Source organism: Oncorhynchus gorbuscha, linkage group LG11 (assembly GCF_021184085.1).
Source record: "Oncorhynchus gorbuscha isolate QuinsamMale2020 ecotype Even-year linkage group LG11, OgorEven_v1.0, whole genome shotgun sequence".
Lineage (NCBI taxonomy): Eukaryota > Metazoa > Chordata > Actinopteri > Salmoniformes > Salmonidae > Oncorhynchus > Oncorhynchus gorbuscha.
This window is the reverse complement of record NC_060183.1, coordinates 63,545,318-63,558,985: the sequence shown is the minus strand read 5'-3', so window position 1 is coordinate 63,558,985 and position 13,668 is coordinate 63,545,318. Positions and strand designations below refer to the sequence as shown.

Here is a 13,668-nt window from a genome sequence, read left to right as displayed (position 1 = left end):
GAGGCTGGGTCTAGGCAGGCTATGAATGGTGTGGTAGCGGAGGCTGGGTCTAGTCAGGCTCTGAATGGTGGGGTAGCGGAGGCTGGGTATAGTCAGGCTATGAATGGTGGGGTAGCAGAGGCTGGGTCTAGTCAGGCTATGAATGGTGGGGTAGCGGAGGCTGGGTCTAGTCAGGCTATGAATGGTGGGGTAGCGGAGGCTGGGTCTAGTCAGGCTATGAATGGTGGGGTAGCGGAGGCTGGGTCTAGTCAGGCTATGAATGGTGGGGTAGCGGAGGCAGGCTCTAGTCAGGCTATGAATGGTGGGGTAGCGGAGGCAGGCTCTAGTCAGGCTATGAATGGTGGGGTAGCGGAGGTTGGGTCTAGTCAGGTTATTCTAGTGGATGAGGAGAGTATAGTGGGGAAGTGTAAGAGATTATGGGGGAGGAGGAGGGTGTCAAGCGGAAAAGGAAAAAGGGTGTGGACAAAAGCACGATGGAAATTTTGCCTGTTGCTGTGGGTGATGCCCTGACCAGAGAGAAAAGGCAGGTGGTCAGGGTGGGAGATAGAGATGGAGGAGAGGAGAGGAGGAAAGTGAGTCTGGGTAGGCTCGCTCAATATAAATGGCGCCAGAGATGTGGGAAAGAGGAGTGTGTTGCGTGAATATGGAAAACAAAAAAAGTACAGGTGTTGTTTCTGCAGGAGACGCATAGTGATGTGGTGAATGAAGTCGATTGGGGATCTGGTGGAAAGGGGCAAGTGTGTTGAGCCATGGGACAAATCTTAGTGCAGGGGTGGCAGTCCTTTTTGCACCGGGGCTGTCTGTGTGTTGATCTATGGGACAAATCATAGTGCAGGGGTGGCAGCCCTTTTTACACCGGCGCTGTCTGTGTGTTGATCCATGGGACAAATCATAGTGCAGGGGTGGCAGCCCTTTTTACACCGGCGCTGTCTGTGTGTTGATCCAAGGGACAAATCTTAGTGCAGGGGTGGCAGCCCTTTTTGCACCGGGGCTGTCTGTGTGTTGATCCATGGGACAAATCTTAGTGCAGGGGTGGCAGTCCTTTTTGCACCGGGGCTGTCTGTGTGTTGATCCATGGGAAAAATCTTAGTGCAGGAGTGGCAGTCCTTTTTGCACCGGGGCTGTCTGTAAAACGTTGCTCCTCAAAGGAGGTGTGTAAAGGTAGGCTGCTTGTTGTTAAAGCAGATATTAACAACATGGGTTTTGTCTTTATAAATGTGTATACGCCTAACACAGGGAGAGAAAGAGGGGTTCTATTTGGGAGTCTTAAACAGGAACTCTCACAGGTAGCGCCTGAGGAGAAGCTGGTGGTCGGAGGGGACTGGAACTCTCACAGGTAGCGCCTGAGGAGAAGCTGGTGGTCGGATGGGACTGGAACTCTAAAAGGTAGCGCCTGAGGAGATGCTGGTGGTCGGAGGGGACTGGAACTCTCACAGGTAGCGCCTGAGGAGACGCTGGTGGTCGGATGGGACTGGAACTCTAAAAGGTAGCGCCTGAGGAGATGCTTGGGGTCAGAGGGGACTGGAACTGTACAATGGATTTTACGAAAGACAGAAATGGGGAAGAGCCTCATTCAGTGTCAGTGGGAGTGTTAAGGGACATCATTAATCAGTTTGACCTAGTGGATGTTTGGAGAACTAATCATCCAACCACAAGACAGTATACATGGGTGAAGGTTTTTGGGGATTAGGTGAGTGCAGCCCGACTTGATCGGTTTTACATGTCTAGGAATCGGAGCAATAGGCTGCTGGGCGCTACCATTCTCCCGGTTGGGTTTTCGTATCCTCACATAACCATGGCTCGGCAGTCTATTTCACCAGGGCCCTGGCAGGCATCTTATTGGAAGTTCAATGTAAAGCTCTTACAATATGACACTTTTTGCTCAGGTTTCCAGACCTTTTGGAAAAGGGTGACCTCTGTGGTGGGTGAGATGCGGGAGCGGACTGTGGAGTTTTATACTGAATTGTATAGGGCAGAAGTGTGTGGTCCTATGTGCGCTCAAGTCTTGTTCAAAGGACTCCCTAAGCTCTCTCTGGCACGGAGGGATGAAATGGACATTCCTCTGTTGTCCCATGAACTGGCAGAGGCCGTAACACAGATGTCCCCCCGGTCGTGCACCAGGGGTCGATGGACTCCCAGTGGAGTTTTATAAACAATTCTGGGGAATAATTGGACAGGACTTCTTTTGCGTGTTGCGTGAATGCGTCGGGGTAGGAGAGTTGCCGATGAGCTGCCGTCGGGCAGCTCTGACTCTCCTGCCCAAAAAAGGGGACTTTGTGTGAACTTAAGAACTGGAGGCCTGTGGCATTACTCTGTGCAGACTACAAAACATTTGCCAAAGTCCGCTCTAACAGACTGAAGTCCCATTTGGACTTTATAGTACATAAGGACCAAACATATTGTGTACCGGAACGCTCAATCACGGACAACTTGTTCTTAATTAGGGACATGTTGGACTTGTCGAGAGGTTCTAATGTGAACTTTGGACTGGTCTCTTTAGATCAAGAGAAGGCTTTTGATAGAGTGGACCATGAGTATCTGTTTAATGTGATGTTTGGGTTCTGGAAATGTTTTGACCTGTGTGAAGATGTTGTATTCTGGGGCGTCATGTATGGTTAAGGTGGGAGGGGGGCTCTGTAGGCCAATCTGGGTGAGGCGGGGCATTAGACATCTATCTGGGCAGTTAGGCACACTAGCCATTGAGCCTTTTTTAGGACTGCTACGCAGGAGACTGCAGGGAGTGTGCTGGACAGGAATATATGTGGTGACAGGCATAGCAGTGTCAGCATATGCAGATGATGTTTCTGTGATGGTCAGGGATGATCTGGATATGCAGGCACTAGAGACCAGTCTGAAGGTGTACGAGGGAGCTTCATCAGCTAAGGTAAACTGGGGCAAGAGCAAAGCTCTGTTATGTGGGGCATGGGGGGATAGGGCTCTTCCTCTGCTTCCAGGGGGTTTGCAGTGGGGTTGTGAAGGGCTTAAAGTGTTGGGGGTGTACCTGGGCTCGGAGAAGTGGGTAAGGAAGAATTGGGAGGGGCTGTCACAGGCAGTGGTGTCAAGACCTGCAACGCAAGCTGGTGGACTTCTTCTGGTCGGGCCATCACTGGCTGAAGGCAGCAGTGTTGTACATGAACGTTCACGAAGGAGGACAGGGCCTGGTGGAACTGGAGAGCAGGATGTCTGCTTTCAGGCTAAAGGCGGTGCAGAGACTGCTGTACCATGCTGATGTTGGCTGGAGGGAGCCAGCATGCACACTGCTGAGGAGAGCTGTCAGATTAGGGTTGGACCGGCACCTGTTCCTCATGAACCTGGAGAGGCTGAGTACAGCAGGTCTCTCAGATTATTACTCTGCAATGCTGAGGGCCTGGCAGTTCCTAAGGCCCATATGAGAAGGGGGTGTGGAGACTGGGCTATGGCTGTGGGAGGAGCCTGGGCTATGGGTGTGGGAGGAGCCTATCTTCCAGAATCCAGCCATCCCTTTGAGATCGGTTCAGTCGTCCACCCTGCAGAGGCAACTGATGTCAGGGGGTTTACAAAGGCTGGGTGACCTGAGACTGCTGGGAGAGGAGGGGTGGAAAACCCCGGAAGGGTTAACGTCTCTTAGGCTGCTGGAGAGATTCCTGGAGGAGTTCCAGGAGGCACTGTCTGAGCCGGTAAGGGGGATGTTTGAGCGGTCCAAATGGAGAGGGGCCACCAATGTTTCCGCCACTGCAGGTGACTGGAGACTGGCAAGGGGGTCTGGAGGGGGTCTTTTAACACTCCGAGCCTGGGGGAGTTTGAGGATGTGGGTGGTAAAGCCCTCTACAACCTCTGCGTTAAGGTTAGGAACATTAGAAGCCTAACTGGAGTGAAGGCACATCAGTGGCAGGGGGTATGTGGGGCGGAAAGTATGGTGGGTTTTAGGTGGAGGGGGCTCTACAAACCCCCAGTACCAAAGAGGTCAGGGGACAAGTGTTGAATTTCATTTGTAGAATTACACAAAGTCGGAATTGTTCCGTGCCTGATATTACTGTACATTACATTGTTGTTGTAAGTGCCCTTTGTAATTTTAGCACATTCCTCATAAACATCCCTTGCCCCCCCCCCCTTACCTCACTGTTTACTGTACTCATGTGGAAGAGGTAGGTTACTGAAAAATGTTCACATGAAAATCATAATCAATCCTACATGTCATAACATTTATAATGAGTTTATATTGTAACTGACAGTGTATTATAATGGTCTCCCACCAATATAATGGGATATTCATATATTTGTCATTTATTAACTTTATCTGTTTATTTGTGAATGCTGTACATGCTAGCTAGCTACTGTACTTTCTACTGTAGGCTACACGTCATCATTGGTCTAGCATGGCTATTCATATCCCCTTTCATTTTTAATTTGTACTTTGCAGAGGCGTTTGGCATATAATGGCAGCACAGCATTTGTTTATGGACGTTTTTCCTGTCATTATCAGGTAATGCCACCTTGAGGCGGCAGGTAGCCTAGTGGTTAGAGTGTTGGACTAGTAACTGAAAGATTGCAAGATCAAATCCCTGAGCTGACAAGGTAAAAATCTGTCATTCTGCCTCTGAACAAGGCAGTTAACCCACTTGTCCTAGGCGGTCATTAAAAATAAGAATTTGTTCTTAACTGACTTGCCTAGTTAAATAAAGGTTCAAAAAAATGTGTTTTTGTTAACATATTTTGACGATATTTTAGTGACTGTTAGCTGTTTGCAAGTGCATATCATGTCACTGTACAAAACGCCTGGCTGTCATTGAAAAAGTTGGCTAGTACATTGCATTTGCATTACACTGTTATGTGAAAAAACATCATTATTATTGGCCCTGTCTACTATACCCTTGTGGAAGAGAGGAGTTTGGTGTATAAGGGCAGAACAGCATTTGTTTATTGATGTTTTTCCTGGCATAATCAGATAATAAAAGATCCCCACCAACCCTGATCATTTGTTCATATGTAAGGCAATAAAAACACAATGCAGAGGCAATCTACACCCTTCAAATATGTTCTTAAATAATATTCGTAGAACGTTCTCAAAAATGTTACGTTTTCTTGTGTTTTTGTATGGAAAGTTTTCTTAACGTTCTCTGAACAATTTGAGAACATGACTTTAAATAGAACCATGAGGAAACCTGAAAATGTTATGCTGAAGTACTGAAATTCCTGGAAATTGTTTCTTAACGTTCTCTGAACAATTTTATAACATGACTGTAAATACAACCTTGAGCAAACCAGTAGGAAGCGTTATGCTGAGGTACTGAAATTCCCACAGAAGAATGTTGTTTCTCTGAACTATTTGAGAACATTCCCAATGTCAAACCAGTTGAAGAACGTTCCAAGCCATTACAACATTTAAAATAAATGTAACCATGTTCACATTTTTTGATTTTTTTTTTTTAAGTAATGAATTACCAAGAAAATAAAGTGTTCTTTCCACTTTCCTTAAATGTTCCAAAGCCAAGCAACTATCCTGCACCATTCCCTGAACATTGTGGGAAGGTTGGATGCAAAATAACTATAGGACTACCATGCTCTCACCAAACTCTAACAAACATATGGTTCTCAGAAAGTGCTAGATGGTTAAGTGTGTGATATTATGAGCCACACAGCTTGATCTTTCAATCTCTCTCTTTCTCCCTCTCTCTCTTTATTTCTCTCTCTTCTCAGCAACACCTGACAGAGGGAGAGACAGATGATTCACCACCGATTAAAGAACAACAGGCTTATTGTTCTCTCATCTCACGCCCTCCTTTCTCTCTACTCCCTTCATCCCCCTCAGCAAATCATCGACGCCGTTCACGGCGCTGAAATGGAACGCCGTTGTGATTTTCTCCTGCTTTTCTTTTCCCTTTGTTTCTTCTGTCTCTCGTCTCTCTTTATTTTTTGTTCTTCCAACCCCAAGCGTTCCTGGAGCACTGGAGGCCTCTCTCCTTTTACTGTTTCCTTTCCGACCAGATTAAGTGTGACAGATTGGCAAAGAGAGCACATGACAGGGTTCAGACAGCAGACACCAATAAGATCAGACATGTGATGTGTAATTAAGAGGTCGCAAGAGGGCCAGTGCTGACACACCCACACACAAACATCAGCAGACACCCACGTCAACCATATGATCCACAACCTGTTATTAAAGAACATTCCCTCCCCTACACCCACTCCACGAGATGTTATCTACATTTTGTCACAAGAAAACTGTCTGATCAAGAGAGAGAGAGCAAAAGAGAGAGGGGGGATAGAGAGAGGCATAGGGAAGCTAGAACGAGAAAGAGAGAGAGAGAGAAACATAGAAACCATCACAGCAGAGAGGTTGATATTGGAAGTGAAAGCTTGACGTACGTTATAATGCCAGTGATTTGATTAGACTTGGGTGACATTCTTTTCTTTCACACACATCTGAGAGGAGAGAGAGAGCGAGGCATCTGCTACTGCCAAAACACATTAACTCCTGTGAACTCTGAGAGGCTCAGGGAGAAGTGAAGGGGTTTTTGATTCCACTTTCTCATTCCATTTAGTCAACTCTGAGATGTTTTAATGCTGTAAAAGTGACAAGGAGACGATTCTATAGATGAGTTATGACAGCATAGGAGGGATAGCAAAAACAAGTGGTTAAGAAGTACTGCTTTTACATCTACAAGACAGATGGCCACATCAGTGGCAAGGACCATTAAAAATAAACATCAGAGCAGGACATGATAGTATTAAAGTCTACTAGTAGTATTACAGACTACTATTTCTAATATGATTGGACGGTGATCTTGACATATTGTATATTGGTGTGTATTACTTCAGTTAAAAGAGTGTCAGGCATATGTGTATAGGTGGCAGGGAAGTCAGGTGCAGGAGAGTCAAACGGAGTGTAAAATGGAGTCTTTTAATAATGTCCTAGTAACATGCTCCATAACACTAAACAGGAAAAGAACATAAACAAAATATGGGTACGAAGACCCGTCGCGCACCTATACAACAAACAACACTACACTGACAATAAACAATCTCTGACAAAGACATGAGGGGAAACAGAGGGTTAAATACACAACAGGTAATGAATGGGATTGAAAACAGGTGTGTGGGAAGACAAGACAAAACCAATGGAAAATGAAAAATGGATCAATGATGGCTAGAAGACCGGTGACGTCGAACGCCGAGCACCGCTCGAACAAGGAGAGGCAACGACTTCTGCAGAAGTCGTGACAAAGAGACCTTGGGGTTCAGAAAGTGCCTCTACAGATGACCTGCTGTCTCTCCCAGTCTTGAACAAGAATGTCGGTGAAGTAGGGAGCACAATAAAGAAAGATTCAAATCAAGGACAATGGAGGGGATGGGTGTCTGTACAATAGATAGATGTAAATATAGAAAGAAAAGGAGAGAAAAATGCTAAAGTAAGGGAGAGAGTTCAAACGGGTGAGGGAGAGAATACAGTGAAGGAAGTAAAGAGGGATGGAATAAATGATCCCTGCGGTAGGGTCCATCAGGAAATTCAATAAAAATGATTATAAAGGGTCGGTCCTGACATTGAAAAATAGTGAAATTTACAAGTGAGCAGGGTAAAGAAAGAGGAGTTATGGTATTTGGCACAGGGGAGTGAGGAGAGAGTCCATGGATGCCTTCGTCGTCAAAAGTTCCGTCACCGATGGAGAGAGTTTAGCCTCGTGCTGATTGAATATGGGCCTGGAACCAGCTGCCTAGCCACCAGTCAAAAAGAGATGGAAGAAAAAACAGAGAGAGATGGAGGGACAGAGAGAGAGCGAGACAAGGAGGAGAAAGAAGGATAGCGAGAGAGGGAGAAAGACATGAAGAGAGAAAAAAAGAGAGAAAAGAGAAAAAAAGATGTGTAAGGTAAAAGAAATGGAACTAACAAAAGTAGAAAGTGCTTAGAATTGCACAGTGATAACATTTAGACAGAGAGGGAGTGTGGGGGTGGATGTGCCAAACACAGTCAGAGTGAAAGGCCTGGGGTGTCCAGCTAGCAGAAATTAGGGTAATTCTTCAAACGTGTTGGGGAGGGTTTGGGGAGAGGGCCAACCTGTTTATTTTACAATCTTATGCCATACTCACTCATACTCTCTCGTACTCTTTAGGAATGAGACAGACTCTGACATTCTTTCTCTATCTTACTCCCTCCATCCTCTCTCTGTCGTGACCAGGGGATACTCCATTTCAGTCAGCTCAGTAAACTCACACTGACAGAACGTTGCTTGCAGCGACAGGTCTAATGTTACTCCACTGATTAGGAAAGAGAAGGGATGAAAGGAGAGAATAACCAAAGATCACTTTTGGCATTTGACATTAAAGATGACATCTTACTTATTTTCTTTCTCACTCCATCTTTCTTCACCTCTTCTCAGGCGTGTAGCCTGTGGCTGCTGAGAGAGAGAGAGAGAGAGAGAGAGAGAGAGAGAGAGAGAGAGAGAGAGAGAGAGAGAGAGAGAGAGAGAGAGAGAGAGAGAGAGAGAGAGAGAGAGAGAGAGAGAGAGAGAGAGAGAGAGAGAGAGAGAGAGAGAGAGAGAGAGAGTTAAAATTGTGCCACAACAGCAGATTGTATGTAAAGCTTATCTGTGAAGATTGTGTATGAAAAATATTTTAAGAGTAATAGTCCATTCAAACCACTACACTGACACATGAACACAGGAGCATACTGTGTCTTACATCCCATCTTTCCACATTCAAATATGATTAAAGAAGTATAGTAAAGTATGTATATTTTATTGTAGTGTGTGTGTGTGTGTGTGTGTGTGTGTGTGTGTGTGTGTGTGTGTGTGTGTGTGTGTGTGTGTGTGTGTGTGTGTGTGTGTGTGTGTGTGTGTGTGTGTGTGTGTGTGTGTGTGTGTGTGTGTGTGTGTGTTTCTGTGTGTATATGTGTGTGTGCATCGTATGCATCACGTGCATGTGTGTGTCCACATAAAAGAGCATCAGTGTGGTAATAGATTCCCACATTAAGCCCATCAAGGCCCAACAGAGGAGGTGGCAGCTTGGCAGAGGAAGGGTTAATCCTGTTTGAGAGCAAGGTGTGTAGGTGGTGTGTGGAGTGTCTTGCGTTCCTGTTGGAATGTGGCCGCTCTGGGATTGTGGTTCTGGGGATATGAGAATTGGGTGGCATTGGTGGTTGCCAGAGCACAGATGCACAAAAGACAGGTTTTAACATAATCATATCGCCGAATGGAAATATATGTGAGTACTCCCATATGTGTGTGTGCTGCATTCCTGTAGAGTTCAGAAGGTAGCCATGGCAGTGTGGCGGTGGGGCTGTGATGTTGAGGGATGAGGGTTGGGGTCTGAGGGGCTGTGGTACTGAGGGATGAGGGTTGGGGTCTGAGGGGCTGTGATGCTGAGGGATGAGGGTTGGGGTTCTGAGGGGCTGTAGTGCTGTAGTGCTGTCATGCTGAGGGATGAGGGTCTGAGGGGTTGTGTTGCTGAAGAATGAGGGTTGGTGGTCTCAGGGGTTTTGGTGCTGATGGATGAGGGCTGGGGTTCTGAGGGGCTGTGGGGTTGAGGTTGAGGTTTGGGGGTCTGATGAGTTTTGGTGCTGAGGGTTGGGGGTCTGAGGGGCTTTGGTGCTGAGGGTGAGGGTTGGGGGTCTGAGGGGTTTTGGTGCTGAGGGCTGAGGGTTGGGGGTCTGAGGGGCTATGAGGTTGAGGTTTGGGGGTCTGAGAGCTTTGGGTCTGAGTGTTGGGGGTCTGAGGGGCTGTGGAGTTGAGGGTTGGGTGTCTGAGGAGCTTTGGGGCTGAGGGTGAGGGTTGGGGGTCTGAAGGCTTTGGGGCTGAGTGTTGGGGGTCTGAGGGGCTGTGTAGTTGAGGGTTGGGGTTCTGAGGGACTGTGGTGATGTGGGAATGCCATAAATGAGCTCAAATCAAATATTAGCTGAATGGGGACACTGGGACAGCAGTAGGTATGGCACACACACACACACACACACACACACACACACACACACACACACACACACACACACACACACACACACACACACACACACACACACACACACACACACACACACACACACACACACACACACACACACACACACACACCACACACACCACTCTCTCTCCTTAATCTCTCTCTCTCTTTCACTCTTTCTCTCTCCTGAGAGCCAGGTGTGATAGTTTTGACCCTGCATGTTTTATCTCCCCCACCAGGGTGTTGGGGAGTTGAAGAGGTGAGGGCTGAGGGTCAGGGCTGTCAACACACACTGTGCTGGGGTCAGGTCAGGGCTGGAGAGAGGGAGTGTTTGTTGGGCTAGACCCAGGCCACCGGATGTGAAGTAAAGCTCAGCCCCAGGACATGCTAGGAGTTCAGCCAGGGTTCAGAGGTCAGGGAGAGGAGCACTTGGAAGGTCAAATCATAAATGAAATAATGTATTATGTATCACACACTTTGCAAACAGCAGGTGTAAACTAACAGTGAAATGATGGGTCCTTCCCAACAATACAGAGAGAAAACTAGAAACATAATAAAAAGATAATAAATACACACTGGCGGTAACGATGGTTGAAGGAGGTAAAGAACCGGTTAAAGAGAGGTAAAACTCATTAAACCTGTAAACTCTACTCTCCTCTTTCATCGTCTCCGTTAATCTTTTATTCATTCACCTCTGTCTTCATCACTCTCCATCAAAGGGCAAAGATCTGTTATCTGTAGATTATGCCATTTTCCTCGGCCCTAATAGGAATGTGTCAAGATCAGGATTTGAAATACATGACAAACGTCCATAATATCATTCATATACATATGATACCTGGTGAGAAGCAGTTCTCTTTATGTGTCTCTATGTTTTTTTTTTACGTGTGTGTTTGTGTGTTTTGTGAACGTGGTGTTTGTGTGTTTTGTGAACGTGTGTGTTTGTGTGTTTTGTAAACGTGTGTGTTTGTGTTTTGTGAACATGTGTTTTTGTGTGATTTGTGAACGTGTGTGTATGTGTGTTTTGTGAACATGTGTTTTTGTGTGATTTGTGAACGTGTGTGTATGTGTTTTGTGAACATGTGTTTTTGTGTGATTTGTGAACGTGTGTGTTTGTGTGATTTGTGAACGTGTGTGTATGTGTGTTTTGTGAATGTGTGTATGTGTGTTTTGTGAATGTGAGTGTTTTGTGAACAGAGATTGGGAGCCGGAGCAGGCGTGACAGTACCCCGCCTCTAGGGGCGCCACCTGGCGTCCTACCTGGGCGATCTTGACGGGCCGGCCAAGGCATGGGAGCCTGACGAGCCGCCTGAGGCATGGCGTGGAAGACTGTTCGAGACACCTGAGGCATGGGAGCCTGATGAGCCAGAGGCATCCCCGGTTGCTTCGACAGTGGCACCCGGGCCCGATGTCACCAACAAAAACAAAAAACTCCCTGATGCTTCTAATTGTCAGCATTCTGTAAGGACAGACACTGAGAGATGAGAAGCAAGTGCAGGGAGTGAATATTTAATGGATAAACAGACAGGAAACAAAACACAAACAGCGTTTGGACAAGACACATAACATTAATGCTGACTCGGGAAAGAAACTGAGGAAGTAAGAGACATAGCGGAGGTAATTAATAACATGAGTCCAGGTTAGTCTGATGAAGAGCTGATGCGCGTAACGAGGGTGACAAGTGTGCGTAATGATAAGCGGCCCGGTGACCTTGCGTGCCAGAGAGGGGGCGCGGGGGCAGGCATGACACTATATAACCCTATACAGACTAATAAAGCCTTATGACATGTCACAGCGTTATCAAAGGTCGAAGAGTTATGGCTTCTCCAGGCATCTACCCATAAATACAACATCATGAACAGTGACTTCATGTGTTTATGTGTAAATGATGGAATGGGTCTTTATGGCTGTCAGGGGCAATCTGTGAATACAAATGTAGGATCATAATTTGAGCCAGTTTTCCACAGCAGGAAAATAATCCTGCAGCAACAGGAAATATGAATTGTTATGTGGATTATAATTAATGGGCATTTTTGTAGCGACTGACATGTTAAAGTGGAAATTACAGTGCCTTGCAAAATTCACCCCCTTGCTGTTTTCCCTATTTTGTTGCATTCCAACCTGTAATTTAAATGGATCTTTATTTTAATTTTATGTAATGGACATACACAAAATAGTCACAATTTGGTGAAGTGAAATGAAAAAAAATCAATAAACGGAAAAGTGGTGCGTGCATATGTATTCAGCCCCTAAGATCTGGTGCAACCAATTACCTTCAGAAGTCACATAATTACTGAAATAAAGTCCACCTGTGGGCAATCTAAGTGTCACATGATCTGTCACATGATCTCAGTATATAAACACCTGTTCTGAAAGGCGCCATAATCTGCAACACCACTAAGCATCATGAAGACCAAGGAGCTCTCCAAACAGGTCAGGGACAAAGTACAGATCAGGGTTGGGTTATAAAAAAAATGTCCAAAACTTTGAATATCCCACAGAGCACCATTAAATCAATTATTAAAAAATTGAAAGAATATGGCACCACAACAAACCTGCCAAGAGAGGCCCACCAAAACTCACGGACCAGGCAAGGAGGGTATTAATCAGTGAGGCAGCAAAGAGATCAAAGATAACCTTGAAGGAGCTGCAAAGCTCCACAGCGTAGATTGGAGTATCTGTCCATAGGACCACTTTAAGCCGTACACTCCACAGAGCTGGGCTTTACGGAAGTGGCCAGAAAAAAAAATTGTTAAAAGAAAAATATAAGGAATCACGTTTGGTGTTCGACAAAAGGCATGTGGGAGACTCCACAAACATATGGAAGAAGGTACTCTGGTCAGATGAGACTAAAATGTAGATTTCTGGCCATCAAGGAAAACGCTATGTCTGGCACAAACCCAACACCTCTCATCACCCCAAGAACACCATCCCCACAGTGAAGCATGGCGGTGGCTGCATCATGTTGTGGGGATGTTTTTCATCGGCAGGGACTGGGAAACTGGTCAGAATTGAAGGAATGATGGATGGCGCTAAATACAAGGAAATAAATACAGGGAAATACAGGAAGATTTGAGACAGGGACGAAGGTTCACCTTCCAGCAGGACAATGACCCTAAGCATACTGCTAAAGCAACACTTGAGTGGTTTAAGGGGAAACCTTTAAATGTCTTGGAATGGCCTAGTCAAAGCCCAGACCTCAATCCAATTGAGAAACTGTGGTATGACTTAAAGATTGCTGTACACCTGCAGGAACCCATCCAACTTGAAGGAGCTGGAAGAGTTTTGCCTTGAAGAATGGGCAAAAATCCCAGTGGCTAGATGTGCTAAGCGTAGAGAGACATATCCCAAGAGACTTGTAGCTGTAATTGCTGCAATGTTTTCCGTTTTTTTGTCTTATTTCTTGTTTGTTTCACAATAAAAAATATTTTGCATCTTCAAAGTGGTAGGCATGTTGTGTAAATCAAATGATACAAACCCCCTAAAAATCTATTTTAATTTCAGGTTGTAAGGCATCAAAATAGGAACAATTTAAATGGGGTGAATACTTTCGCAAGGCACTGTACAAACTTTAGAAGCCTTTTTAACCTTGAATACACTACACGTTAGCATTTCCTGCTGTGCAGGATATTTCTCAACACCAAAAGAGTGATCCAATTAAGAACCTACATCTGTATGTCTCCTGTTGGCTGTAGTCCACACTCTGAACTTCAATATGGTGAAATATGAAAATTGGTCTTGTTAATGTCTGGACTGGTA

The 13,668-nt window shown here is 45.7% G+C and overlaps 1 pseudogene; it reads right to left on the bottom strand.

The window, feature by feature from the left end:
- LOC124047699 overlaps positions 1 to 2,700 on the bottom strand; it is a 76,062-nt pseudogene extending 73,362 nt beyond the window's left edge.
- Positions 2,701 to 13,668: the final 10,968 nt, after the last annotated feature.